The sequence below is a fragment of the Phocoena sinus genome, chromosome 3, assembly GCF_008692025.1.
Source record: "Phocoena sinus isolate mPhoSin1 chromosome 3, mPhoSin1.pri, whole genome shotgun sequence".
Classification (NCBI taxonomy): domain Eukaryota; kingdom Metazoa; phylum Chordata; class Mammalia; order Artiodactyla; family Phocoenidae; genus Phocoena; species Phocoena sinus.
Genome location: NC_045765.1, coordinates 101,730,038 through 101,757,162, shown reverse-complemented (window position 1 = coordinate 101,757,162; position 27,125 = coordinate 101,730,038). Strand labels below are relative to the sequence as shown.

The window sequence follows — 27,125 nt, the reverse complement described above, 5'->3', positions numbered from 1 at the left end:
AACGTTTCTCTCAAAACAAGATTTCTTAAAAACTCATCACAAGAATTTTCTCTCTATTCCTTTGTAAAGAGGCATGTTATTTATTTATTTATTTTTACAGCTATGTAAAAATAACCAGTCAGTGTTTTCAAAAAAGCTCTATGGAAACTTTCTCTGTATGATCTTTTTTCAAGAATACGTTCAAAACATACAGTAATGTTCTTTATTTATTTAGTGTTGTTAAAGTTTCTTAGTGTTCATGTCATCTATTTTTTTTCTCAGGGTTTCTAGATGCAACACTTTTTAGAGTTAAATGCTGGTTATGGTTATCAAGGTGCTTACCAGCTATACTTTTCGCTGAAATACAGACAGTAACTGACAGTTATACCTGGATGAAAATATTTTCCTACTAGTCGTTGCCTTATCTCTTAGGCCTCTGACAATAACATATTCTGCTTTTGTGTAGAAAATATACATATGTGCACACGTATAAATGTTACTCTTTGAATTTTTTCAGGGACATTTCCTGAATCTTCCCTGGCTTTGTGAAGTGAGCTATGTGGCCTTGTCGATTATTGGTTTGCATGCAGGTGGAAAATGAGGAGTTCTGAATCTTCATTTTCGAAGTAAGGAATTTTCTGGACATTCATTGACATGACATTAAATTCACTTTTTTCTATAGTTCTTATTTGCTCATAGTCTATAAGAGCAGGGTAGCCGTTGTTTTTGGCAAAAAAAACAAAAAAAACTGTGTGTTACAGTATATTGGAAACATGGTAAACACAGAAGAGTCAATATTAAAACATTTTAATAGCATTTTTACTTTCTGTATTTGAGATCTTGCTGGTTTAATAGGCTTAAATTTTGTATCAGTCATGGTCCTCGTAAGAAATATAGTTCACTAGATGGTTCAAATACAGAGACAAGGGATTAGTTACAGAGATGTGAGAGAGGTAGGAGAACAAACAAAGGCTGGCACAAACACTGAGACTAGCAACAGTGGGAAGTTGCTACCGTCTGGAGCCAAAGGGAAGGGAACAGTGTCTCTAGAGCCCAATGAGAACTGGAACTGTGGTGAAGGGTCTGCCCCTGGGAGCCATGGAGGGATACAGCTACTACCAGAGATGTAGTAATAAAGTAGGTAGGGATTGAAAAGTAAATCACGACCTCTTCCTCTTCCCACAATCTGATCTCCCTCCAGTGCCTTCCATTGGTTGACCCCCAACCAGAAGCCAACTAACAAGGAAGTCCAGGTGATAGGTAGAAGATAGAAGGGAAGAGATGGACCTGGGAGGGCAAACAGAAAACTTGTAAGGGTAAAACTACTCTTCTATTAGAGTGTTAGTTTTATTGATTTATTTTACTCTGTATTAACCAGCAAAAATACCATAGATGAAAGAGTAGGTGTGCTATAATATAAACAAGCCTATTAGATGTAATTATATATAAAATTATAAACAAAACTCTTAAGACTCAGGGTTTTACACAGTTATTAGTTGGATCTATTGGATTTCTAAAGGATTTAAACAACTTTAAATCAGTGTTTTTTCAAAGTATTATTTTGATTGCCAGAACCTCTTTTTTCAAACAGCATCTTATAAAAAGTACCTATATTAATAGAGAAAATTGGAGATGGTTGGTTGAAGTAACAGGGTAGAGTCCCCCCACTTCAACTTTCCTTTCCAAACCTCATACTATAAAAACCACTAAAGATCCCACTGGAACACCTGGGTTCCAAGGAACCCACTTTGAGAGACTTTGTTTTTTATGAAGAAATTATAAATTGAATTCATACTCCTTTGTTAATCCAGCTTCTGTGGGGGGAAAATGCCTATGGTGGACCAGCCGTTTCTTCAGTGTGGAAATGCTTCTTCAGTTTTAGAAGTGTGGAATACACTAAGAAAGTTTCCAAGATGGAGCAGTCTTATGTCTTCTACCTTTTCTTTAAATATGGAGTCTGTCATTGATAATTTTAAGACTGAAGGTTTATCTTTGTAAGAAAATGGCAGATAGATGGTTAGTCCCTAGTGGGAAATGTCAAGGATGTTTGGTAATTCTAGATTAGTATATTCTCACCTCAAAATATATTTGATCAATCAGCTGCTCAGTTTATTCCTTCATCAAACTAATAATTAACGAACATGTACTCTGTGCCAAATACTGCACTAAGCGCTTACAGTATCGAGAGAACAAGAGCGACAAGTTTTCTGCTCTCATGGAGGTTACAGTTCAGCAGGAGACACAGTGACATATATTAAGCAAATACATACAAAAAAGTTAATTACATTTATAATGTGTTGTTAAAAAGTATAGTAGCTATAGAATACTTAAAATTTTCTACTTGTAATATGTGTATACATATATATATACACACATATACATACATACATAGAAAAGTAGATAATATAATGTGTTTAATTCATAAAATCCCAATGCATTAATATGCATATATTGTGGAGAGTGCTCAAAAAAATGTAGCACTCCAGGGAACCCAGAGTCCACTGGTCCAGAAGTCCTCAGTATACCAACCAAGGCCTTTGTAATATGGCTCCAATCCATTCTCTTACATTACTTCCCCCACCTACTCACACTGAATTGATCTCCTGGATACCGCTTATTTGCACACTGTATCCTACCCCCATGCCCAGAGAGTCTTGTTCTTTTTGTTCTTTTTGCCTGAGACTTCCTCTCTTATTTCTGCCTACCAAATGATTCCGCATTTTGAACTATTCCCTAATTGAAATTCTTATCAATTTATACAACTCCATTTTTACTGATCATTCAGCTAACAGTGATTCCTGCTTCTTCCAAAATCCCATCACATTTAATCATGTTTGGAATTTATATCCTGCATTATATTGGAATTATCTGATTTTATGTTTTATACACTCATTCAATAAGTATGCAACAAGTACCTATTGTGTGCCAGAAGTGGGCAAATATCTCTCTCTGCTTTAATGGAACTTGCTTTTTATTTCTTTGGTGAAATTTAGTTCCTGAAGGGTATGATTATATTTATGTATCTTTGCAACTGTATTCACTTCAGAACAAACAGGATGCCTTGAGTTTGACAGTTGATAAATAGAAATTGGTGAATGTATGAAGTGATTTCATGTACCCCTTACATTAAAAACTGCCATATTGTTAACCTTTCTAAGCAGCTATACTTCTTCCTACATTTTTCTATATGTAACACAAGTCTGGATTAAGACAATTGAAGAATTTACCTTCTGAAATTTATGCTGAGTTAATCTGTATATATCTATATCTATCAGAAGGAGAATTATGAGAATAAATGAAGGTACACTGAAATATATATATTTAAAAGGCATTGCCATTGGAATTTTTATTATTTTAATTTGACTTATATAAGTAAATAAGGCAAAAATTTTTGGAAGCCTTCAATAATCTCACTTTTCCACTTTATGATCTATCTGTACACTGAAGCTCAGTGATTCCTCCATCAAGGCTGATTCCCATGAATGCCCAACAGAAAGAAAAAAGAATAGAAAGGAGAAGTAGATACATCAAATTTTGCTTAGGTCTGCTGGCAAATTTCCATGATGTCAGCCCAGTTTTCTTTTTGTTCCAAAGCAGAGGCTCACGGGCTTCCTTCTGTCTCTTTACACCAGTTCTTAATCGTGATTCTGAGGGTCCTCCAAATACAAAGAGTGTCATATTACTTGGTTCCAGTTGTAAAGCACAGTTCTGAAGTCAGGATTTTACATCTTTATTTTTCTTTGCAGTTGATAGGTGGTTCTGAGTTGCAGTCTGACTGACCTCCTGAAAACAGTACTGAGAAGCTTGTCTATAAATAAGCAGTTTTGTTTACAGGAACTTACTGGGGAACTGGACTTGTACCACCTGCCATTTGGCAGTGTTGAGAAGTGAGAGGAAGGGGTTTCAGTCTTCTCTAAGATAATTCAAATCAACCAATCTACTTCCCTGCGGGCTAGCTTATTTTTCTCGTCTTAAACTGGATATATAGACACCCTTTCTGTCATTAATGCACCTTAGAGCTATTTGATAGTGTTTTTAAAAAATTTTTTTCCAATTATACCTGGCCATCTCATCTATAAGCTTTCTAAGAATGCATTTCCTTTGCCTAATGTGTCAACTAAAAGTGAATTAGGTAGGATGAGAAGAACTATATGAAAATAAACTGCCTAAAATTATGAAAATAAATATCCTCAAAGTTTTATACTTATCCCCAAATTCTTAATTTAAGCCAGTTAAGAGATTTCAATTCTGTGGGCTAGTGGCAAACTGGAGTCCATATGGAGTTTCTCAATTGGTCCTCTGAGTAGGTGGGATATAAATATCATGGCAGCATTTCTGTTGTGCCCCTTCCGTGGTTGGAGATGCTGTCTTTTCTCTCTGGTTGGTCCTGTGCATGGTGTGTCATGACAGAAATCATTGGTGAGTTTTGTTTCATGAGGTGACAATTAGCAAGTGACTAAAGCCAGATACTTGTTTCCTAAGGTGTGTTTTGTAAACCTAAATGCCATTAGACAAGGGAGCAACAATGCATTCTGTTGCTAATTTAAGGCTCACTGAAAGCTTGTTATTTATTAAGGCAAATAAGGAATGAGTAGACAAAGTTTTCTGTGCATTCTGTAAAACATGAGGTAACATGAAATAATAGGAAGAAAAGTCTGAAAAAAAAAGCCTTTCATTCTCTCTAAATTTTTACCCATCTAGCCCACACTTACCAGTGTCATAGCCCATGCTGACTCTGATGGTTGGGAACATCTGTAAGATGAAGAACTAGTATTGTATTCTGAGTCACATGTTCTATTTTTATTTTAAAGTCCTATTTAGAGCTTGGCTACTATTAGGCTCATCCTGATTTTCCTCAGTTACTGTGATTTAGTCTGTTGATTATTTGTAAAATGCACGTTAATAGTCAGAGACTGGTTTTCATGGATGCCTAGGGTTACAGGAATAAAGAAATTGATAGCTTACATGACAAAAAGTTAAATAACCTTAACAAACATAGTGTATTTCTTTAATTAGGAAAAGGCAGAATTTATTTTCTTTCTTAAAGGTGGCAGAGAATTTTTCTGAAACTTTCAGAGGAAGCCATCTATCAATGTAAACAACAGAAAAATTGAAGCAGAGACCTATACCCTGCTCTGCTCACAGCTCTGTTTTCATTAGCAATTATAAGGAAGTGGATCCGGAAATAGAGATGCATGATAGCGAGACATCAGTACAGTAACCAGTACTTTCAGACATCACCACAAAAACATACACTCAGTATTTCACAACCCTCTCACATTGGCAATGTCACAATGCTGCCTCGGGCAAGGTTTTCGTCTCCTTTTTGGGTAAAGTAGGGTTCCTTTTTTCCCTCACACCAACTCCTATAAATCACTCTTCTTGAAGGGCAAACTAAAGTTTCTTGGTTTCAAAATCATACTTGTCCTGAGGAGGGAGATCCTGCTCATGCCATTAGAAAGTCAGCTTAATGTGTTTGGTTAGTTTCAGAGAGTGATTAGAGGCCTCGTTCCCTGACAAACGACCTGGGTCAGTACAAATATGGAAAGCCTTAAAAACACAATCTAAGATGTTTTACTGATAACACAATTTACAGCACTCTTGTGTATTTACAAAATATATATTACTCTTGCTTTTTTACAAGTATCTTAAGTCTCTGGTGTTATCACTATATTCACTGAGGTTAGCAAATCGCATCACATGGAAGATCTCTTCTTGTCAATATATTCTTCTTACTCTTATCATTATAAAACCTTCCTGAGATACCCTTCTCCTCCCAAGGTTAGGAAATACTAAGTGAAGTGGAAAATTAATACATTCATCAGTTTGAAGTAAAAAAAAAAAAAAAAAAAAATTCTAAAACACCAGACTTTCACCTTGAATATTCAGTGGGCTTTATCTTTATACTTGAATTAAATGAGTAATAGATTGAGTGCAGCCCCAGTGAAGTGAAAGGGCAAAAAAAAAAAAAAAAAAGTGGTCATTTTTAATTTCTGGCTACTAGTAGAATTTTAAAGGAAATCAGCACCAGGCAAGCTGCTTCTGAAATTGCCATTCGTATACATGGCAAAGACATTGCCATATATACAAATGACCAGAGTTTGAAGCAGTGGGCTCCTATTCTGCAGCTCTGTGGAGTGGTGGAGGTTAATAAGTCATCATGAGAGGAAAATAAGAAGCTTCATATCAATTCGGGCAGTAGGGCCTGAACAGTGCCTCTGGAAAGTCACTGCCATAGCAGCTCCGTGGTAATAATGTGACACATTTTAGGCAAATTCATCAATTCATGAGGAGAGAAGAAAGTCTATAAAAGGTTAAAGAGTTTCACCTCTAATTCTTCCTGAAGGACAAGCTGCATGGTCCTCGGGAGAAATCTACTCATTGTCTTATTTTTTTCCCCATTCTATTTATGTATTGCTGATAATATCATCATAAAAATCATTTGAAAATGTAAAGCATCATGGCATCAGTATTACATATGTAGTACTAGAGATATGTTTTCCAAAACTTACATTTAAAAAAACTGTGATTCTCATAATATGCTAGAAAAAATAAAGAACAGACTACAAAAATATCTAGAACATGTTTCTCTATTAAAGATTTCAACCTGATGAAAAATTTCTCTTTGTCTTGCATCATTACATTCGCCAAGAAAATCAGTAAAAATATTGCTTAATTTTATTACATTTTTTAAACAAATGGATCATTAATTCCTAAGCGAAAGCTAGAAGCTATGTTCAAGCCTAGAGCTAATTTCCAGAGCAAGTTACAGCTATTCTAATTTTTGGATTTTTAATTAAGTTGTTGATTTACTTGAGATGGAACAAACTATATAATGGTAGAATAGAAAACACAGATAATTATAGGTAGGTTCCTTCATGTTTGAAAAGGACTCATTCCTTAAGAGTTAGCTGAAAGAAAGGGTTTTCTTTGCTCTGGAACCTTTTCCAGGAATGTTACTAGTCCATTTTTTAGAGGAGGTAAGCTTGGTTGCCACATAGAGTCACAAACCTCAGAGGAAGCTGAGAATTAGATGAAATATATATGTAATCCTGTGCATAGTGGTAACCATGCCAGGAAACATAAAGCGTACTTAACAAGTTATGGTTAAGGTCCCTCTCTGCCTATTTCACCAATAAAACCTCAAGTTTGCCCTGGATACTGAATAGGTTGGGAGAAGATATCGTTCGTTTATTCAGTCATTCATTCACTCATTCTTTCATTCCATCAGCAAATATTTAATGAGCACCTACTATTGCCACAAACAGTATAAACCCGGAAAGACAGTAGAGTGATCAATAGAGATAGCACTCCATGCAGTTATTTGAACCAAGTTACAGTACTTCAAAAGCTGATGTGTAATTTACTAAGTAGGTTCTCAACAAAATTTCTTGAAAAATTATTTGGCAGTAGATGAACTTCAGATGAATCTGTCATCACGGTTATCACAGAGAATGAGTTATCTGGTATATTTGGATTCATTGTATTGTTCACATTTCCTAATGGGCCCCCACCCAGGAGGCTGGCCTGACAGTTGAGCAGAAGAGGCTGTGGTTGGGTCTGCAGGGCCCAGGAACTAAAGGAGAGGTGGTTTGTAGGAAGTCCTCTGAGGTCATCTAGACCTTTGTGAAATCCCCAAATGGGATACATTATGCACACTGACTTATCCAGTTCTATGCCTACAATTGATGATACATGAAGTGGGACGTTAGTGTGTATGTTGCAAGTTGTGTGGGTGTGTTAACCACAGATAATGTTTTAGGTTGTTATTGAGGAATCATATGAGACTAATATCTAGCAAAGAACCTGGTGCACAGAAAATGTTCCATAAACTATTTTTTTTCAATGGTGGAATGAACCATTCTACGTCTGCATCTTTCTACGTGAGAATGTGTTGGTCATTATCATTATCAATCCCACAAATAACACTTCTCCACTTTCACCCGCAACTTACTCCTTTTTCTATATTTCTAATTTTAGTTACTGGCATCATTTACATCATTTCAGGCAGCAAAGCACAATGTTTCAAAGAGTCCCACCTTCTAGACTTTTATAGTCTCGTGTCAGGAGATGAGACCAGAAAGCGATGGAGTAGTTGGGATGAGCCACCTGGACGGGAACTGTGTGTTACTCAGTGTCCGGTTTGGTGCAGGCACTGGTGTCCAGGGAAGGGTTAATCAGTGAATGGCTGAGTGTATCCTCATGCCTGCTGCCAGCTGAGCCCTACTGGGCCATATATTTTTTAAAGGTTTATACACTTTTTAATAAAATTTTTATTTAGAAAAGTATTTGAGTGAAACTCTTCCTATTATCTCAGTATTTTAGATAAAACCTCCAGGCTGATAATTGATAAGTAACACTATAGTCTAAAGAATAAAACAAGTAGCTAAGACTCCCGCAGAAGTAGTCTTTAAGTCTTTAACCAGGGAGAAACTGCATACCGTCTCCTCACTCAGCCAAGTGAAAGGGGCTCCAAAGAAATCCCTCTTAGAGCTTGGGGGGTGTATGAGAGACTGACATTTCATTTATTGGTTGGATATTTGCATATGAAGTTGACTGGGTGGTCTGCCCCTTGATATTATCTGAGTAGATAAAGAGACAGTTGGAGAGATGAGAAGGAAAGGGAGGGCAGCAGCCTCACATCCTATACCTCTGCTGTTAGGCAAGGCTGTGGAGGATTTTTGTGAGCCAAGTGGATGTCGTTAACAGGTGATCAGACCTGAGCTATCTAAAGGGCCCCCACCCAGGAGGCTGGCCTGACAGTTGAGCAGAAGAGGCTGTGGTTGGGTCTGCAGGGCCCAGGAACTAAAGGAGAGGTGGTTTGTAGGAAGTCCTCTGAGGTCATCTAGAGAGAGCATTGCACATGTCAGGTAAGACTACCCCAAGAGATAGCCAGTGTTACATGTCTATCCCAGAGAGGGCATCTACAGCCAAGAGGAAACTGCCAGCAGCTGCTGTTAAGTGCTTCTTTCTTGTAAGCTCCGCGCTTCTGCTCTCATGCTGGAGGAGCGAGGGGTAGAACTGAGTGAGGGAGAAGAGGGCAATCAAAGACTAGCTCCCCTACTCCTTCCTACATGTCCTTGAGGCATGTATTGCCAAGATAGGGGAATCTAGGTTTTGTAGGGTCTTACACAATTTGGGGAACTGTCTTTAAAGAGTAGAATACAGAATTATAGGTTGGTAAGAGGTCCCTGAAAGTTCAGAGCCCTGAAGATGAACCTTCATTATCTTTGCAGGCAATCTAGTACTTAGGGGATTGAGGAAAAGAGCCATGAATTGCATATGAGATTGAAGCTTTTATTTAGTAGACCCTGGACTTTTAAAAGTCCAAAATCTATTTATCTATTTATCTATCAACTATCTATCTATCTGTCTATAAATCATCATAATGTGGGTGTTCCTATAGCTGATAGTAATTGGAAATCTAAGTTATGCCCAAGTTATTATCAAAGAGCACAGAAAGTAGATCTATCATGGTATACTAAAAGGCAGTGGTTGTGGTGGGATGAATTGGGTGATTGGGATTGACATGTATACACTGATGTATATAAAACTGATGACTAATAAGAACCTGCTATATATAAAAAAAAATTAAATTAAAAAAAAGGCAGTGGTTGTGGTGGGATGAATTGGGAGATTGGGACTGACATATATACACTAATATGTATAAAACATAACTAATAAGAACCTGCTGTATAAAAAATAAATTAATTAAATTAAAAAAAAAAGGCAGTGGTTGGAGAACAAAAAGTCCCTTCCTGATTATACCCCCAGACTATTTAATAGCCTCAGCTCTAATTCTCTGTAAAATAGGGGAAAAATTATATTTTATAATTATTTAAAGTAAACCCATTAATTAGAAGTTAATTATAGATAATTAATGATAAAAATATGATCTTTGAGTGCAATAACTTCAGAGTTCCTAGATGCAGATAAAAGCCAGAGTAACAAGGTCCAGAAAGTAGATTATTTGTTAAGACAGAGTTCTAGGTGCATTTTATTTTTGATCTCATAGAGGACATAATGACCACTCTTTTGCCTGAGCTGTTTCGCATCCTTGTCATAACAATTTTAACTGTGAACAGGAATTTTTTTCTCCTGAAGGAGTTCTCTTTTTGTCTTATAATGAAATAATAAGAGAGTGTGACCACCCTATTAATTCATTCCATGCCAAGAGGAATATCTTCTTTAGACACTTGATATCTGATCAGCTTTGCCCCGTACTTCTATTACCATTTATTCCCCTGTATTTAAGTGGGAACATGAAAACTCCAGAAACAACTGTCCAGGAACCGATGATTCAATATTATGGGGATTTCTGAGATCAAATACGTGAAACATTAGAAGTCTAAAGGCTATCAAAAATGCTCAGATAAATAATAATTAGAAAGTTCATTCATGAGTTTATGTTATAAGGTAACCTATATTGTATTAAGGCTTTATTGAACACTTAATGGATAAGATAGCGTCTCAAAGTTGTGGACAAAAAAATGCTCAAAAAAACCATGTATCTTTGTTTCTTTGCCTAGGCAATAAACCACTTGAGGATAAAACTGTTCTTTATACTTCTGGTGAGTCCTCAGATCTGGCTATGTGGCTTGGAACGCAACAGGTACCCAAGTATATTTTTGAATCAATCATTGGAATCATCAAATCTATTACCAATGTGATGAGTTGGGAAATTTAACTGTTATTAATAATTAGGATGGATAATAAGAGGGAAGGGAGACTAGGATGTAGGTCTACTTCTGAATGTCCATTTTGGTAGTTGCCAAAAATTTAAATTCACACAACTAAATAAACTCCTATAGTAGGATTGATGAAGCCTAGGTTTCTAAAGTAGAAATTACTCCATCCTAGGTTAAATGAGTTTGTGACCAGCATAACTAAAATGGAATTAGAGTCCAAGTCTGTGGGATACAAGATCACTAGCACTTGCACTGCTCTGAACTGGAATCAGAGTACAGACTGAGCGACATAGCTGTCAATCACTCAGAAGTGATAGCAGTAAGTGACCACAGGAGTCTGCTCTGTTGAGACTATTAGAAAAAAGCGGCTCAAGGAAATGCTGCACTCTATCTGACCTTAACTTGGAAAGTCATGAGGCTTGTCAATCTTGGCTATGAGACTTTCCCCCAATATCCGTGAGGGGCTGCAGAACGTGCTAGTATTATCAGGGGAACACTCACACCACAGGAAGTAACACTCTCAAATAAGAACACATCTAAGTAACAATGGTAGCACCTTCAACTTGAAAGCTCAAATTTACCCAAGTAGCACTTTCATCTGGAACAAAAAACCTGGAGGATATTTTTAGTTAATAGTCCTGATCATAGAAAATGCATCTGCTCTGGTGATTTTAAGCTGCATATCTACTTTGGTGAATAAGCTGGGGCGGGGGTGGGGTTTGAGAGGTTCTTTTAACAGCCTCACACACACTAAACTGCCTACAGCCTCTGATAAATAGATGCTTAATATTAGGGTCAAAGTTTTTGCACCAGTACTTCTCCTTGGGATGTTCCTTCTACTCATCGAGGCTTAAAAACGTTTTAAGAATTCATTGTCCTTAACCCAGGTTGAAAATCTAATCAGATGATAAATTCTCGAAATTCTTCCTCAACAGTGAATTGCAAATCCTCTCTCCTTCTCCGTTCCTCCTGTTGCCTTTCTAGGATCTGAGGGTTCATCATATTACCCCAGTTTAACACACATGCATGTGCTTCTGATTGGGCTTTGCTGTCTCTAATCTTTCTTCTAGTTTCTCCATCTTTCAAATCACTGCTTGACATACCTGCAAAAAGGGTAACTCCAATTAGTCAATGACCCTCTTCAAGAGGTCTTTTAAGATAGGAGATGAAATCCAAGCTAACTCTTCATTGTGATGTTTAAATTTACTTTTCTTGCCTTAACCTTTTAAGGTACTGTACTCCCATTAAATTTGTCTCTCCCCTGTTTTTCCTATTGATGTCATGCTTAAGTTTTGGCTTGTTTCTTTCTCATGTACAAGCCTTGGCCTATTTTTCTACTTTCTGGGACCTCTTTCCAAGCCCATTTTGAGCTACCCATTCATCGCTCAAAGCCCTTCTCAGATGCATTCTCTCCTTGAAGCATTTTGATGTCTTGAAGTAGACGAGAAAGCTCCTTCTTTTGAATTCTTCAAATCTATTGTTGACATTATCAGCTGTTAATAATCACATAGTCCTTTTATAGGAGTTATTCTTATACATCTCTTATTCTTCCCTCTAAGCTGTAAATTTCTTAAGGTCTGGGATTCCATCTTATTTAGCCTGTAGTGCCTGAAGTAGTACCCTGGTTAGAAGTCAGTCTGTATCGCTACAGATTATGTAACTGCATATTTAGTTACATATGTGTTTATGCATATTTGAAATAAATAGACAAAAGAATTAGAGTCACATCAAAGAGAAAATGGGCCACATCTTACTTTCCGGTTACTTAATTCTTCAGTTGGCTTCCTTTTCCTAACTATTAAAAACAGCCCCCAAACTACTATGTAAATTGCAGGAGTTCTTGTTTGTTTTTTGTTTGTTTTTAATCAAAAGGTTACAAAGCTTGAGCACACAATTCAGAAGCCAAAATGCATAATTAAGTCACTCCTGAAGTGACATGTTTTAAATGGGGTGCTTTTCTACCTGTTATATCTACCTGAAGAATAATATTAAGGATTTTTTTTCCACCTACGACTTCATCTCATAATAAATTGTATTGGAAACTTTTGTGCGCTCCTTCTTTAAAATAGCACACCCAACTTCAGCATTTCCTTGGATGGCATGCTGATCACTTAAGAACATCACTTATAAATTATTTTGCCAAGTTATTTTTACAAACCAGAGTTTCTACTGAGGGAAATTATTTTAAATGTTTGGCTGACTTGGGCCTCCAACAAATACTGCTTGTCAATAAATATTAAACAATCATATGAATATGGAGTTGGAAATCTGAATTACACCTATGCCATGGGATTTATTATCCTCCTCTCACGATGCCTGGGGTATGGAGGCTAAAAGGTCTATTGCAAATCCTGTTTTATTCATTGAGAAACATCCACTGAGGACTATACTTGAAACTTTTGCAACTGTTGAGGACTTCTGTAATAAAGCAGGTTTTTTCAGTGTGTCGTCTTATCAGAAAAGAAAAATGTTGATGAAACGTTAATGCTGCCTTCAAAGATACTGTCTTCCTTTTGAGTCAGTTCTGGACATAAAATATAGGATCTAAGATATCAATTCAGGGAATTTGGAATGTGAGACTTTTCACTGAATAGTTGAAGAGCCAAAGATTAAATAATTAACCTAAAAAAAGCCACATTCAAAGGGCTGGATTTTGTCCAGGGTAGCTTGGGCTGTAGAAGAGCTGACGGACATTTCTCAGCTCTCCTTTGGCTGTGTTTCAGAGGCTTAACCACAAGTGGTCAGGGGTTCAGAAGTGGATGGATTGTCTTCTTGCTTTTATCATCAGTGTACTGTGACCTTAGTGGTCATTTAACCAACAGTGTTTCTGTTTGTGTTTAATGATCATGGAATGTGAGAGTGCGGTGATTAGGGGCATGGACTCAGAGCCAGGCTGCCTGGTTTGAATCACTGCTCTGCCACCTAGTAGTTCTCTGGCCTCTGGCAAGTTGTTCAACCTCTGAATCGGTTTCCTCACCTCTCTGACGCTATGGTGGGTGTAAACATCAGTGCAGTGCAGAATTGCTCTAACCTGGTCCCTTCCTGTGAATCTTCTTGGATTGTGCTAAGCCCAAAACTCCTGAATTTAAGAATTCAGTTTGCTCTCCAGAGGGAGTGTGCATGCGATGACCTCCGAATGCCTGAGTAACTTAAAACATAGAGAAAACCTGGGTTCCTGTGATTTTCTCAAGAATGGGGGTAGGGGTTATCCAGGCTTCATTCTGAGGCTCTGTTGCTACTGCTAATGGACATGAAACCCCAGGGGGATTTCCAGCTCTGACTCATCCTAACCCAAACTCACTGGATACAGTCAGAACCCACTAGGTTGGAGGATGAAGCAAGTCAGATCCCTCCTGACTCACTCCTCTTGGCTCCCTCTAAAAGCAGGGCATTATCTTCTGTAGTGTCTCATCTTACCATTGTCCTTTTTTTTTTCCTCTTTCATTTCTTTCCCGAAGTGGAACTTGGGCCATATTAGAAAGTCTGACCATCTAGCTACTGCTTTTCTGCGAGGGCCGATGCTGTTCGCTGAGACTCGTTGTCTAAGGAGCAGAGCATGATCTCCCGCGCACATGGCTGGGTAACAGTTTCTGGGAGACTGTGGAAAGTATGCAATATTGGCATAATAGATCAAGACTTTCATCAACATAAAAGGAAAGGAATTACAAGGTACTTGCTGACAGGGAATTGTAGCTTGAGAGGGCACTCAGGGGGCAGATGCACTAAAAGCATTTTGGCATGGCGAAGTGTATTTCCTGGACAGATGTGTTTCTTTCGTGATGGAAGGGCCTCGCACTTCTCATGCGTTCTAACACGCCGGTTACAAGTCAGCTGAAGCCATGTTGTGTCAGATACTGTTATCACAGGAAGTTCAGTGTTGTCACCCCCTTACAGTGACATTACTTCAAGAAAGCCAGACCAGAGCTGTCCTCAGAGAAGGAGAAAATATTTTTATTTAGTGTTTTCTCCTCTCATCTTGGCAGTCAGATCAGGTTAAAAGTAGCAATGTTTGTTTTGCTGTGTATGCCCACACGATACTGGCCTTTTAGCACACCACTTCATTTTGCCTTTTCCAATTTCTCCTTATAGATTCCAAGCAGTATTAGTACTACTGACATTCAGAAGGGCTAGCTTACAAAAGTGTCGCTTATAAAGAATGGAGGAATTTTTTCATTTTCTCAGAGAGAAAAAGAAAGAATTATTTTGTAAAAGATTTATTTTACTGAAGTATAGTTGATTTACAATGTTGTGTTGGTTTCTGGTGTACAGCAAAGTGATTCAGTTATACATATATATAATAGTTTGCATTTGCTAATCCCAAACTCCCAATCCATCCCTCCCCCATTCCCCCTCCCCCTTGGCAACCACAAGTCTGTTCTCGAAAGAATTCTTAATAAAATAATTACTAACGTGTTAGTGAAATCACAAAATATAATTTTTTCCTATTGTTATGTATGAGAAAATCTGGAAGGCAGAAGTTATTTTCCTCCAATTTTCACACTGCCTACAATTTTTCAGCTCTTCCTTACGCCCGTTATTTTCTTTAGAGCCGAATAAGTAGATTCAGAGTTTTCCTTACCCTAGAGAGCCCCTTTTCATCATAAAGTCTAATAAGAAGGCCCCAGACATAACTGCAGTGTCCCAGACTGCCCTTTACACCAGACGAAAGGTAAAACGAGCTGATCAAGTAACAAACTACAAATTGATGCAGGCAGTGAGAACAGAAGACTGGTTTTCTGCCCTGTAACGTCTGCGTAAAAGTGGAGGATATGGTTAAAAACATTGGTGGCAGCCAGTTACCGGAATAGCTAGCACTTCCAGGAACAAATGCATTCCTGATGAATCTGCGGACACTGCGTTTACTGCAACACAGCAGATTTTCTCACACATGCACTCCACGGTGCCCGCCTGCACGGGCTTTATTGACCTTCTGCAAACACTGATGGAGGAGCGGGCTGCCAGAGAGTGAGAGGCAGAGAGCCGTCCAAAACATCTTGGAAAGGCCTCTGAGAGAATTTTTTAGTGTTTAGAAGACATACCATTCTTCTCTCTGCCAAAAGTCTTTTTTTTTTTTTTTGTTAGAGAATTCAAAGACTGGAAAAGAAATATATGGTTTTCTAATGACATAGTCACGCAATCCCTTCCAAGACCCTCAATACCTGCTGAGATTTTGTTTTATTCTAAGGCGACTCAAGTGTCTTGATTATAGTGTAAACACACATTCTGACTGACTGAGAAAGGCTTTTTTTTGGTTTCCTTTCACTGCTCATTTACACGGTTTTGTAATCTTCCTGTGTAATGAATAGTAAGTCTAGCGTGAAGAAATACCTTCCACAGGACACAACCTTGCTTAAACACTAAGGAGTTTGGACCTTGGAACTGACTGAAGAGAGAACAGTTTTTTCACATCTGACTACAGCCAGAGGAATGAAAGTCTTAGAATATTTTAGACACCTCAAAGTTACCACTTCATTCACTGTTCAGTACTAATGACAATACATTCTGATAAACATAAAACTACAAGTTTCATGTTGGAGGAAAATTCTCTATGAATCAAATAATTCTTTTCCTGAGAAGTGTTTTACATTTTTACACTTGACCAAACTGGCTAAGGTTAAAAATTTCAGGCCTAATTAATCAAACATTACAACCTTGTTCTTCTTTATGGAAGAGCTTACCTCCCTAGAAAATATGTCACTAACTGATACAATTTAGTTCTTCTGGCAAAATACTGTAACTAAAACTGACGTCCATTTGCCTCTTCTTTTAGGCATTGAAATTAAAGTAACAGAGTTCTTCATCCAAATCTGTTATGTTTGTGAACAATAAAAACCAATGGTAATATTAGTTGCTGGACTCCAGGTAAATTACTCATAGCTGTCAACACCACCGTATTCTCTGCCCCACCCTAAACCAAACACAGATAGAGACAATGGTGCCAGAACAAATTGCAATAAAACATTCAATCCTCAAGCAACTATTCTGTATATAGATTTGGAGTAAATAAATTATACAACTGCCACGAAGGCACATTTATCATTTCATTTTATCTGTGATGTTACTGACTCAACTAAAGACCACATCCAGTACAAACCCTGTTTTAATGACCAGCTCCAGACATCAAATTTATGCTGCTCTGGTTGCTTGTGGTTGGCACTCTAACTATTGAATAAATGGCCCTGTCTTCAAAAGATTGGGTTGACCTGCTGATTTGAAACCGCTTCCCAACAGCAGTTCACAGTGGCTGCCCAGCTGAGATCAGAGGAGTTGAAACAGGCCTTTATGATAGGCACAGGGGAAGAAGTTATCTGTCAGACAATCAAGACTTAAAAGCATCCTAGAATCCTCGATCTGTAAATAACTAAAGGCACTAACTACCACGTGTTCATCCCAAACATCACCAGTCCCTGTGTAATTGAAGAAAGGTGGTATCTCTTCCTTTCACCCTGACTACAAACTCATTGGTCCAATTCTCTGCTTGTTAGCATGTAAACCAATGGTAATCAAGGCAGGTGAAAGAATATGCAGGTCATATGTGAGACTTGTTAATAACTGATCAAATGAAAAGAGAAACACACTTGACTGAAATATTGTGAAAATGATGTTTTGAGACTTCGCATTTCAAGAGTATGAGACACATAAGAAGCATGTGATAGCTTGAAAGATCTCCCCTTTTAAATATATTTCATTAACTTTAAAATCACCTCTTTCCAGTTTTTGTTGCAATAATTCCTCCTGACTCTGGTTATTGCTCCATTTGGAAACAGTTTTTTTTAGCATGTAAGTAGTTGGTCCAATTTGTGTTATATTTATTTATATTTGTTTATGATTTTTGCCTGTTTCTTTAAATTAGCCTCTTGGCAAAATTATCACCTAGCCAAGTTTTGTTGTGAGAGATTTTTTTTTTTTCCTGTAATATCTGCTTGGTTGAAAAGATTGGTTGGTATCAAATAACACATAGCCTTGAATGGGATATAATATGTTTGAACTTTATAACCTACAAGGAGGAGCTTTTATATAGTACTTCTACCTGGGACCCACACCCAGGGTTTCTCATTCTACTGGTCTGGAGTGAGGTCTGAGCATTGTATTAAAAAAAATCTCTTCACATATATTGATTAGGGTTCCAGAAAAAAAAATGATTCAAATGAAAAGACTTTATTGAAGGGATATCTTGTTAAAGTGTGAGCAAGGTTAATACAACAGACCCAGTGTTAAGGAGAAGGTGGCCAGAAATTAGTAACATCTGGAATCCATTTAGCCTCCTGGCCAGAACTGTAGGGACAAAACTACTGCTAAAGATGTGATTCCCAAACAGAAAAAGACTTAGGAAAAAATACTCATCTCTCTCCTTCTGTCTACCTGTCTTCTCTCAAGGCCTCCCATTGGCCAAACCCAGTGGGCATGGGAATCCAGGTGGTGCATTGTGTAGGGGTTATCCTCCTGGGGCTCAGAACAGGGTAGAGAGGATGAAGAATGAATAGGAGGGAGCCAATGGAAAATAACAATACAGCAGGTGACTCTTCTGTACAGCCAAGTTTGAGAACTTCTGCTATAGATAGTGGGAAGATCAGGATTACATAATCTGAGGTTAACACACATGGCAGAGTAGACCTTGAGACTATCTAATCCAACACCATCATTTTCACACTTGAAACGGAGACCAGAGTAGTAATACTATGCATCCAATATCACACAGTTAGGACACCTAAGATCAAGGACTAGAAGGTCTCCAAGTTATCAAACACGAAAGTGGTGTGATGAAAATGATATTTAAGGAAAATGAATTTGGCAACAATGTACAGAATGCCTTTAAAGAGAAAGGTGTTACAGGCAAAGACAAAAGTTTGGAAAATAGGTAAGAGTTCAAGGGTGAAATTTTAGGATTCTAAACTAAAGTAGTGGAAGTTGGAATGGAAAGGAGGAAACAGATTTTGCAGAGCATGAAAAGAAAAATGTGTAAACTTTTGTAAATTACTGTGTGGATGAAAAAGGTGAGTGAAAAAATTTGGAGTCAAATATGACTTGGATAATTCTAGTCCAGAAAAATAGGAGAGAGGTGATAACAGTAATAAAATAAGGACAGGAGTAGAAGCTGTTTCTGTAGGGAAGAAGAGTTCAGTTTTGCCCAAGTTAACAGAGTATATGAGTTGACAAGTCCACTGTTAGTTGGTCATATAGGAACTGGAGTGTGTAGTTTAAATATATAGTGTACAGTAATTGTGTCTCCAGTCCTAAGATGTTTGTAGTTACTGAAACACTTCGGTCTCAGTTTTTATCCATATTACATATTGTGCTCATTTATCAGGCAGGGAAAATCCTGGAGCCATGTTAAAACACTTATTTACTAAGGAAAAAACGGGTGCCTTTGCTAATCATTTTCATCCCTAGCTTACTAGACCAAATGAGTTATGTGTCCTTTAGTAAGTTTCAAGACTATTTTATCCTTGAATTTGATATTGATACATCTGCAGGTTTCTAAAAAAAATCCAAAAAACAACAGATTTGCCTATTTCAGATTATGATAAATATACATTATATTTTACTTATTTCTTTTCTGTTTTTTGTTTTATGCCAACAAAGGATGATTCTATATTAAAATATTAAGAACTTGACTAAAATTATGAGGCATAAGTGACGTATAATTAATTCAGGCTGAGTTCCTGCCATCCCGATAAAGGGTTTCCAAGTAAAGATGATCATTATAAACATTCTTAAATTCTTTGGAAAAAATGTACTGTCAAGAAGAAATAGTTTTTATCACTCAGTCTCTGGATATATTAATTTATTTTGCTATCTGTTCTTCTAGCCAAATAGGTTTATTTGTTTATCATCCCTGATACTCTATTCAAACCAAACCAAAGTAAAAGAGTTTCTCAAAACTAAGCAGTCATTTTGGAACAATATAACTACAACTACTACTAATTTCTATGTTTTGTCCTATAACTCTTCTCCTATAATTTCACTGGTGTCCCTTTAATAAGCATGTTTGTTCTGACAAGGAAGTAACAGTTTCAAAAGATATTTTCTCAATATGGTTATCTGTATTTCTCTTCATATTCCACCATCTCACTTGTATTGCAAGAAAAAAACAAATAACAAAAGTTGGGAAAACTAAATTTTAAAATTCTAACTTTAGTAAAATTCTGGATTTTGAGTAAATCACTCAATTTTTTTAAAAGGCCATTTCAGTGTGGAATAATGAAAAAAATGATGGAGAAACTAAAGGACTTCCTTTCAAATAAGTCTTATTAAGTGGTACAAGGATATTTTCTTTGTGCTGATAAATATATTTATTTGGAATTGATAGATAAGTCTCCAGTAGGCAAGTCTCTTTAAAGAGTTAACAAGTACTTCTTTCTTCCATTATGAAAATAGTCGTATTCTTTCTCAGACTTTTTTTTTAAATCTCAGTAAAACCAGTGATAAATTTCCCAGATGTATTAACTCATTCTGCTTTTTAAGTAGTATAATTTACTTTGCATGCTTTGCTCAATTGTATTCAACTACAGTTTCTTTGTTAAAGTCAACGTTAAGCTCGTAAGGCACACACTTCCACTCAAGTTTTGCAGAAATGCTGAACACGTCAGGGTCTAAATTATTAGGATCTCAGTTAACCTCTTCTGGGTCCATAGGTTGTTATTAAAAGACTAATGTGGGCATTTGTAACCCATATACCATCTTGAAATCATGATAATCAATTCTGAAATGTTGTGAAGTGAAGATCAGCTGTATTTTTGGAGGGTATTCTATTATGAGTTTTTTGGTAGCTCTGAAGGCTCTGTGAACTAAGGGAAAAATAATCTACATTACATTAATTCACATTCCACTGTCAACCTCATTACTTTGAGACTTTGCTCTCAGTTTCACACCTTGTCCTATTCCCAGATGAAGCTGACTTCTGAAGAAATGCACAAATTTTCTTGTCTGCCCACTCCTCAAGGGGTAGATCATAAATAAAATCAGGCAGTGTGATTTTTCTACTGCCCACTTCTAAAGGTTTCCACAGACTCTTGGAATGAAACACTTTAAGGCACAGTGTTTATTCTTGTCTCATGATATTTATATTTGCATGATGCTATAAATATGAATTCAAATGATTTTTTAAACAAGCTGATGAATAATACCGCCCAAACCTTTACATTTTAGTTTTTAGAAGTAGGATGTCATAGTCTAAAGGTGTAAAATCCAAATGTAGTTTGTAGGAGGCAAGAAGTGACAATGAGTGAGGATTTTTTTTTTTTGTAATGGAAAGTCCAAATGACCACATCCCTGACCAGCTGTGTCCCTGTTTTTAGGTTTTACTCAGTGCAAGGAAGGCATGTCAACTCAGTGTTTTTTGATACTCATGTACTTAGTGGTTCATCAGTCTTAAGGTGTTTACCCTATGGGTTATTATCAGTGTAGCGAAGAGTCCTAAACCAGTCTCAGATTCCAGGTAGAATGTTGTCCTGATGGTCCACCTTCTGCATACTCAGTTCCTAAATGTTGAGCTTGGACTTAGTGAAAGTTTGGGAATGCAGGGTGGGGGAAGTGGGAACAAGAACAATCCATGTAGTTCATTATTTTCCAGCCCTGATAATTATCTTGCTATGATCTGTCTGCATGATCCCCATCCCTCTGCCCTCAACCCTGCCCAGTTCCTTTGTAAAATGTGTTCCTTTTATGACGTGTTTTAGATACTTGCTCGTGTGTGAAGACCACTGACTGTGTTACACTGGGGCTGAAGACTTTGTTGTCATTATCAGTAGTATGTGTCTGGACACAGAATAAGCTTTTGTAACAGAGAGACAAAAAATATAAAATAAATAAAGCAGGTAGATGTACATTTCTTTCTCTCATATAATGCTGCAGGAGAAAATGCTCAGTGTGGTAAGCCTCAACTTGGTAGTCCAGAATCCACCGGTAGTCCAGAATCCACACTGGTGGGTTGACACTGCTTTCTTTGTCATGTAGCTTCTATCTCTGCGTCCAAGAAAATTTCCTATTCTTGCCTTTTGCTAACCAATGGGAAGAGAAAAAGAGGTGATCAAGATAAATTAAGGACAAGACCTGAAAGTTGTTCATATATCTCCTCATATCCCACTGGAAACAACTTAATTATAAGATGTAAGAAGCTGGAAGGGATGCTGGGCAATGGAGAATATAACCGGGTAACCATGCAGGGAGGGTCTGTAACAAAAGGAAGGAACAGTAGGATGAATAATATGAGAAAGTTCAACCTCTACTACAATAACCATATCCTAACCAACTGAGCTAAGCTAAGTTAAATATAATATAATATAATTGTATAAAATATAGTTTATACTATAAGTTATTATTAGGTAAAATAATTTAATAAAAAATCAGGTGACATTCTATTGTCCTTTCATATTTGCATCAGGAATAATAATTTTTCTTGGTTCACAGCCTCAGAGAACTAAAATATATCTGAAATAGTCAACATTTATCAAGTATATCAGAGATGTGTGTCTCATCTGTAGTGAACGTGTGTCCTAAATTTATAGTTTTCTGGATGAAGAAAAGTTTAGTTTGTTATCTGGATATGTCCTTCTGCGGAATTTTCAGAAAATCTGTACAACATATTTTAATATCTCAATGTTCTGTTATATCAATTATTATATCTTAAATCTTTCCAATGTTACGGGTCCATATAACACAATTTGTCTCTGGTTGGTTTTTCTATAAGTAGAAACTCATCACTGTATTTAAGAGTGACAGGTAAATGAAAAGTTCCTCAAGGTAATATAACCAGTGAAGTGTTAGTGGAAAGTATATAGTTAGCTGGAATCAAGGAGAGTAGTTCATGATACTTCATCTGTCCAGCTGTTCACTGATGAGGGTAAGGGGAGTGTGATATCAAAGGAATAAATGGATAGAGGGATAGTTTTAGAGAAAAAGTAATGATTTTAAGTAATGCAAAGCAATAGCCCTGGAACCAGTCTCCCAAGCGAGAAACCTGCCTGTTAATCCCTCTTCCTCCAGCTTTCCCTCAATCTCTAATTCATGATTAAGCCTTGGTGCACAGCCTACTTAAATATCTCAGATCTATTTCCTGCTCTTCTCTCAATGTCAGTAGTCTATTCCAAATTTAAATTATTGCAAAGAGACCCCTAGCTAATTTTTCTACTGCTCATCACACACTTCTGTACCGTACTCCTGCCATAGTGCAGTCCCCCAAATGCACATCTATTCATGTCATCCCCCTAAAGCCCTTTAGAGGCTCTCCATAATTTTCAGGGTAAAATAAAATGTCCATAGCTCAGCAGAGATGACCCTTTATAATCTGACTTTTGCTGTCTATTTATTCTTACCAGCAGCAGCTTCTAAATATGTCCCCACCAGCAAAATAAAATGATTAGTCATTCCTTGAATGTATCCTACAGTTCCACACCTCTAAGCCGTGAAAAACATCTTTACTTTGTCCACCTGGCTTTCTTCAACTTCATCTTCAAGACTCAGTTTAGATGCCATTAAAAAAAAAAAACCCCTCCCTGAATAATTTTCTACATCTCACATCAGAGTTAAATGCTCCTCCTCTGGGCACCAATTATATCCTGTTTATGTCTCTGTCATACCACTATTTGTACTATATTCAGTGGCATCACTCCATATTACATTATATGCTATGTATCAGTCTAGTCTGTGTGTTTCTTAAGAGTATAGGCTACGTGTTATATCTCTTCCTTGCATATGTTTTCCTTGCACCTAGAATATTTATAAAAGGTAAGAGGTACGCTTTGAGGGTTTGCTCAAAATAATTAGTTGATACAGTGAGGATAGAAAAGTGTGGTGATAATTTTAAGCCTTGCAAGCATTTTTCCTATTTAGACAAATCTATTAAACACTATCTCCATCAGATAGTAGTATCAAAGAGATATACTAGAGAGTTTCAAGTCTCAGGAACCCCAGATAAGATGCATATTCACTTTATTTTTTTAAATTAATTTTTATTGGAGTATAGTTGATTTACAATGTTGTGTTAGTTTCTGCTGTACAGCAAAGTGAATCAGTTATACATATACATATATCCACTCTTTTTTAGATCCTATTTCCATATAGGTCATTACAGAGTATTGAGAGGAGTTCCCTATGCTATACAGTATGTCCTTATTAGTTATCTATTTTATATCTAGTAGTATGTATATGTCACTCCCAATCTCCCAATTTATCCCTCCCCACCCCTTTCCCCCTTGGTAACCATAATTTTGTTTTCTACATCTGTGACTCTATTTCTGTTTTGTAAATAGGTTCACTTGTACCACTTTTTTAGATTCTACATATAAGCGATATCATTTGATATTTGTCATTCTCTGTCTGACTTACTTTACTCAGTATGAAAATCTCTAGGTCCATCCACGTCACTGCAAATGGCATTATTTTGTTCTTTGTTATGTCTGAGTAATATGCCACTGTATATATGTACCACATCTTCTTTATCCATTCCTCCATCGATGGACATTTAGGTTTCCATGTCCTGGCTCTTGTAAATAGTGCTGCAGTAAACATTGGGGTACATGTATCTTTTCGAATTATGGTTTCCTTCAGATATATGCCTAGGGGCAGGATTGCTGGATCATATGGTAGCTCTATTTTTAGTGTTTTAAGGAAACTCCATACTGTTCTCCGTAGTGGCTGTATTAATTTACATTCCCATCAACAGTGTAGGAGAGTTCCCTTTTCTCTACACCCTCTCCAGCATTTATTGTTTATAGATATTTTGACAATGGCCATTCTGACCAGTGTGAAGTGATATCTCATTGTAGTTTTGATTTACATTTCTCTAGTAATTAGTGATGCTGAGCATCTTTTAATGTGTTTGTTGGCCGTCTGTATATCTTCTTTGGAGAAATGTCAGTTTAGATCTTCCACCCATTTTTTGATTGGGTTGTTTGGGTTTTTTTTGATATTGAGATGCATGAGCTGTTTTGTATATTTTGGAGATTAATCCCTTGTTGGTTACTTTGTTTGCAAATATTGTCTCCCATTTTGTGGGTTGTCTTTTCATTTTGTTTATGGTTTCCTTTGCTGTGCAAAAGCTTTTAAGTTTAATTAGGTCCCATTTATTTATTTTTGTTTTTATTTTCATTACTCTAGGAGGTGGATCAAAAAGGATCTTGCTATGATTTATGTCAGGAGTGTTCTGCCTATGTTTTCCTCTAAGAGTTTTATAGTATCCAGTCTTACATTTAGGTCTTTAATCCATTTTGAGTTTACTTTTGCGTATGGTGTTAGAGAATGTTCTAATTTCATTCTTCTACATGTAGCTGTACAGTTTTCCCAGCACTGCTTATTGAGGAGACTGTCTTTTCTCCATTGTATATTCTTGCCTCCTTTGTCATAGATTAGGTGACCATAGGTGCATGGATTTATCACTAGGCTTTCTATCCTATATCATTGCTCTATATTTCTGTTTTTCTGCCAGTACCATACTGTTTTGATTACTGTAGCTTTGTAGTATAGTACAAAGGTAACTTAATAGGGATTGCATTGAATCTGTAAATTACTTTGGGTAGTATATTCATTTTGAAGGAATTGATTCTTCCAATCCAAGAACATGGTATATCTCTCCATCTATTTGTGTCATCTTTGATGTCTTTTATCAGTATCTTACAGCCTTCTGAGTACAGGTCTTTTGCCTCCTTAGGTAGCTTTATTCCTAGGTAGGTATTTTATTCTTTTGAGGCAATGGCAAATGGGATTGTTTCCTTAATTTCTCTTTATGATCTTTTGTTGTTAATGTGTATATTCACTTTACAAACTGGGAACCATATTTACCTATTTGAATAATTCCTTATTTTATATGAAACTAAAAAAAATCACAGAAACAAAAAGGTTTTATATTACTCTGTATTTAAGTAACAGATATTGAAGATGTTGAATGAGATTGAAACAAAAATTGTTTCCTTGGTACAAATTCTTAGAAGGCATTGTAAGTGACTTTTGGATCATGTAACAAGCTGTCAGTGAATCAGTTAAATACCAATGCAAGTGACTGGGTTTAAATTTGGAAAAAAGCCACATTAGTAACACATTACCTAATTACAAAAATTAGAGATCTTGATCAAACTTCTTTTACAAGAAAATTATTACATATTTTCTATTTAGAAAAACTATTGTTAAACACTGAAGGCCTATTTGGAATAATATTTAATATACTGTTTTACTATTCTGTGAAATAATTTATACACCCTCCAGAAATTCACTCTAATAAGATTTGGCCAGTTTGAACTGTTTTTGCCTCTGAGGATTTTTTTCTTTCAAACTTTCCAATCTCTAATTCTGCCTAGAGTAAAATGTGTTCTTATTAAAGATTATTACCAGGTCATTTAAATAAAACTGTAGAATCAATTGGTTTGAGTGAAATTTCTACTAATTATTTCTTCAATTCTGGTTCTTTGGTAGAATAATTACTTGCCTTTGTTACTAGCATTTATTTAAATCGTCAGCTGATTTCATGCTACCTAGATAGGGACAAAGCTCATTTTGCTGGAAGCATTCTAATAAAATTGACGATCAATTTTATTTTTGTTGTTATTACTGCTTTTTTTCTTAAGAAACAAGTATTGAACGAATACTAGTTAGAGTCCTTTCCCCTAAAGAGAATTTCTATAGATTAGAAGAAACTTAAGAAGTCAGTAGCTTCTAAATTATATTGCTTTTAATTCCTGTTTTTAAAAAAGGATATAGAATTCCTAAAATAACATTGTATGCAAAAAAGAAGAAAATAACTTCTATTTGGTAGAGTAAGGAAACTCATGGGTTGAATCAGTTCTTTCCCCTGAATTCTTTATAAACTTCCTCTCTATACCACTTTCAGCTTGAAATAAACATTTACAATAGATATTGAAATGTTTTTTTGATATTCTTGAAAGTAACCTCCCACCTATTTTCCTCTTCCTCTTTCCTTCTACTTCCTCCTTTATTGGGTCTTCTGTTTTCAAATATCTGATTCAAACGTGAAAATTAATTCAAACACTTTGCTGGGTCTTCATTTACCATTTTATCAAAATGGAGGCCACATTCTCTATAATGTAGAGTTAAAATTACTCATCCAGAAAAATCTTGTTACATTTGTAATGGCACTTACTTTTATTCTTAAAAACAGTATAGATTCAGGTTTATGGATATTTGAAAGAAAAAAAAATCTTTTGTAATTTTTATCAGAGGACTTTTGTCACCATACTTTGTACTTTTCAGAATCACAGTCATGTCAGAGTCACATTTGTCACATTCATTTAGGTTTCCCATTTTAAATCTTAATGTACGACTAGAGTATTTCTTCCTGATCTTAACCCATAATGCAGTAGAGTTTTCTGGCTAACTCATTTCAATTGACTACAAAATCAAAGTTATTAAGTGCATATTTCTCCTTTTCTTTCCATATATTTTCCATTCATAATTGATGTATCTAACATGGTGTAACACTGACAAAGTAGATACATTCTTTAATTTGAA

At 36.4% G+C, this 27,125-nt stretch overlaps 1 long non-coding RNA gene across 1 annotated transcript in view; it reads left to right on the top strand.

The window, feature by feature from the left end:
• The first annotated feature begins 494 nt into the window (after positions 1 to 494).
• Positions 495 to 27,125, top strand: part of LOC116750421 — a 115,001-nt gene continuing 88,370 nt past the window's right edge. The window contains exons 1-2 of the long non-coding RNA XR_004349023.1: positions 495 to 605; positions 10,509 to 10,550. This is a non-coding gene — a long non-coding RNA (uncharacterized LOC116750421). The remainder of the gene's footprint in view (positions 606 to 10,508; positions 10,551 to 27,125) is intronic.